Source organism: Chiloscyllium plagiosum, unplaced genomic scaffold (assembly GCF_037043375.1).
Source record: "Chiloscyllium plagiosum isolate Xiang-an unplaced genomic scaffold, Cpla_swu_hap1 HiC_scaffold_8, whole genome shotgun sequence".
NCBI classification, from domain to species: domain Eukaryota; kingdom Metazoa; phylum Chordata; class Chondrichthyes; order Orectolobiformes; family Hemiscylliidae; genus Chiloscyllium; species Chiloscyllium plagiosum.
The window spans coordinates 103,539,349-103,543,397 of record NW_028270146.1 but is presented as its reverse complement, the minus strand read 5'-3'; the positions used below and the strand labels follow the sequence as shown (position 1 = coordinate 103,543,397).

The following is a 4,049-nucleotide window of genomic DNA, read 5'->3' as shown; positions in this document are numbered from 1 at the left end:
GTCTGTTGTGTACATATAATATTTACATCTCTATGTCTCTAATCAGGAAACTATACTCCACCTCATGTCTCATCCCCGGAGCAACACCCCTCCCAATCCAACTCACGCCCCCACATCCAGACACCTCCCCAAACCGCAGATGATCGGAATCCAATACAACATCCTCCCAAGACTCCGCACGAACCCTATGACCTGATCTCCCTCACCCCATGGACAGGTCCAGCATGTCTTGGTCGTTTGGAGTCGAAACACTGTTTCCCCCCTTCCCCCCTCCCATAATCCACTCCTAATTGCACTCAGGCATCCCACTGACCAGACTTCAGTATCCACCACCACCCCCCTCACCAGACGCCGGTGTTCGTCCCCAAACCCCCGACTGCAGTCAGTCGCGCCCCTCTCCCAATTTCGCCCAGTCACCCATAGCCCCAGGTATTCTCCGACGTTTATCCTATCGAAGCATCTCACTGACTCGACCCAGAGCCTCCCTGATGGCTCGCGGACAAGTTCGAACGGAACGAAAATTCAAAACTAACTACCGCCCCGCGCGACCACACTCAGGTTTAACGACGTCTCTCGCCACATTCCAGAACTTTCCATCCAACCCCATGATTTGGGAACTCTGCTCCTTCATCAGGTGGTTATCTCATGAGGAAGAAACAGCGCTTGGAAAGCCAGTGCTTCCAAATAAACCTCTTGGACTATAAATTTTTAACTTCATCCAACCACTCATATTCCCGTTATCCAACACTGAGCATGCGCAATAGGTTCGGGGAGGGGAAACGCCACAGCGGGAACATGCGCAGTGAGTACCAGCCCGCCGAACCTCCCCTTGGATCCTCGTTTCCTGCCCTCTGACCCGGAAGTGGAAGCGACCGTTCAAGGATTGGGGAAAATATTGGCGACTGGAAGGAGTGGTGCTAGTTAGGGATCAAACCAGTGAATCAGAGGGAGGTTGTAGTCAATTAAGAGAGGAGTGTTCGTGGCTGGCTGACTCAGGATAATGTGATGGAAATAGCATCTGGAGAAGCAGAGCGATATCAAAAGAACTGCAGATACTCGAGATCTGAAACAAAAAAGCAAATTGCTGGGGAAACTGAGCAGGTCTGGCAGTATCTGTGAAGAGGGAAAGCAGCGTTAACGTTTTGAGTCCAGTACGTAAGTAAAACATTACTAATAAGCAAATGAATGAAATTGAAGAGTGGCAGCTCCCCAGGATTTCCCGTTACCATCCGCGGGCGTTAAAAGAAGTACACGTAGTAGAGTACACCGTAGATACCCTGCTTGAAATCTTGCAAAGTTTCCTACATGCAGGAGTTGTCACTCTAGAATGGAAAATTGCACACCATTGCGAGGGAATTGTAGACCAGTTAGCCTAACATCTGTGGTAAGGAAAATGTTGGAGTTTATAATCAGGGATGGGGTAACTAAGCACCTTGAAAATTCTCAGTTAACCAGTGAGAGTCACAGAGCCAGCATGGATTTATGACAGGTCATGCCAACAAACCTTACTGAAGTTTTGAAGAGGTGGCTGAGGTATGGACATGGGAATGTCAATGGATGTTGCTTATATGGATTACCAGAGGCATTTGATAAAGTCCCACATAAGAGGCTAAGTTAGAATCCTATGATATTGAGAGCAAATTACTGACATTGTGACTGGTGAAGCAGTAGCTGAAATTGGTTGAGTGACAGGTGACAAAAAGAATGGTTGATGGGTAGGAACTCAATTTGGCAAGATGTGATCAGTGGTATCCCATAGGATCTCTGATAGACCCTCAAGTTATTTACATTATTTATTAATTAATTGGATAATGACACAAATAGCCATATATCCAAATTTGTTGATGAGACAATGTTAAGTGAAATCCCAGCATCTGTCGCAACACTACAGACTTCTTACAGAAACTCTGCACTCACGGCCTAGTCAAACAGGGAATATTCATCGTTACAGTGGACGTTTCAGCACTCTACACCAGCATCCCCCACGATGACAGCTTCGCTTCAACAGCCTCAGTATGCAACATCAACAATTGACAATCTCTGAACACCATCCTACTAATCATCTGCTTCATCCTCGACTACGTTTTCACCTTTGACAATCAGTTCGTCATCCCGACACATGGAACAGCCATGGGGACCAAATTTACACCCCAGATGACAACATTTTCATGCTCAAGTTTGAACAAGACTTCTTTACTGCACAGGACCTCCAACCAGCACTATACACCAGATATGTTAATGACCATTTCTTCCTCTGGACCCATGGCAAGGAGTCACTGAAACAACTGCACAATGATATCAACAAGTTTCATCCCATCATCAGATTTACCATGGACTACTGTTTAGTATCTGTCTCATTCTTAAACACACGCATATCCATCAAGGATGGGCACCTCACTCTACCACAAACCCACGGATAACCTCACGATGCTGCACTTCTCTAGATTCCACCCTAAATATATTGAAACAGCCATTTCTTATGGACAAACGCTACACATACACAGGATCTGCTCAGATGAGGAGGAACGCGATGGACACCTGAAGGTGCTGAAGGGTGCCCTCATAAGGACATGGTACGTTGCTCAACTCATCGATCGCCAGTTCTGACATGCCACAGCAAGAAACCGCAATGACCTCCTCAGGAGACAGACACAGGATGCAACCAATAGGGTATCCTTTGCTGTCCAGTACATCCAGGGAGCGGAGAAACTACACCATGTTCTCTGCAACACACTACGGGCAATTTAGCATGGCCAATTCACCTGACCCTGCACATCTTTGGACTGTGGAAGGAAACCGGAGCACCCGGAGGAAACCCACGCAGACACGGGGAGAACGTGCAAACTCCACACAGTCAGTCGCCTGAGGCGGGAATTGAACCCGGGTCTCAGGCGCTGTGAGGCAGCAGTGCTAACCACTGTGCCACCGTGCCGCCCATAAATCTTCCCTATGCCTCCCCTTCTTGCCTTTAAACAAACCCCAAATCTTAAACAGGCAAACAGACAAAACGACAACAAACGAATGGACAGCGTGCAATAATCTCCAGACCGGGATGCTCCCTCACAGTCAAGGAACACTTCAGCGGTCAGGGCCACCCAAGAGGATGGCCTCAACCGGGTTCCTGGGTTCATACCACACTCCAGGTGACCCCACTGCACTGTACACTTTCTCAGACACACACAAACATACACACTCTTACATGTTCATGCAGGTCCTCTCTCACAAACACGCTCTCTCTGACGCACAAATACAACCCCCCAAGCTCTCACCCATGCACACATCCTCTCACAGGGTTATACTCTTTCAAATTCATGCACACACTCTACCAAGCACGCAAACACACACACAATCACATGCTCCCACTCTCTCTCTCTCTCATACACTTACATGGGCGGAGACACACTCATACACCAGCTCTCTCACGCTTTCTCTCTTTCTCTCTCTCTCTCTCTCTCTCTCTCTCTCTCTGTCTCTCTGTCTCTTTCTTTCTTTTCTCTCTTCTCTCTCTCTTTCTTCTCTCTTCTCTCTCTTCTTTCTTTTCTCTTTCTTTCTCTCTATTTTTTTCTTTCTCTCTTTCTCTTCTTTCTCTCTCTCTCTCTCTCTTTTCTTTCTCTTTCTTTTCTTTCCTTCTTCTCTTCTCTTATTTCTTTCTTTCTCTCTCTTTCTTTCCCTCTTTCTTCTCTCTCTTCTTTCTCTCACTCTTGTTCTCTCTCTCTTTCTTTCTCTCTCTTTCTCTCTCCTCTCTCCCTCTCTCCCTTCTCTCCCCTTCTCTCCCCTTCTCTCCCCTTCTCTCCCTTCTCTCCTTTCTCTCAACTCTTTTCTCTCTCTCTCTTTTCTCTTCTCTCTCTTTCTCTCCTCCTCCTTCTCTCCCCTTCTCCTCCCCTTCTCTCCCCTTCTCTCCTTCTCTCCCCTTCTCTCCCCTTCTCTCCTTCTCTCCCCTTCTCTCCCCTTCTCTCTCTTTCTCTCCTCTCTTTCTCTCCCTCTCTTTCTCTCCCTCTCTTTCCTCCCTCTCTTCTCTCTCCTCTCTTTCTCTTCTCTCTCTTTCTCCT

General features: G+C 47.4%; 1 protein-coding gene across 3 annotated transcripts in view; it reads left to right on the top strand.

Annotated features, from left to right (window-relative positions):
- The first annotated feature begins 878 nt into the window (after positions 1-878).
- Positions 879-4,049, top strand: part of wdr21 (WD repeat domain 21) — a 104,666-nt gene continuing 101,495 nt past the window's right edge. Inside the window, exon 1 of one of the 3 annotated variants that reach the window (XM_087990183.1) lies at positions 879-1,151. The gene's annotated coding sequence lies outside the window, so the exon portion shown is untranslated. Of the gene's footprint in view, positions 1,156-4,049 lie in introns of all 3 variants that reach the window. The other 2 variants (XM_087990182.1, XM_087990184.1) reach the window with 2 other exon arrangements.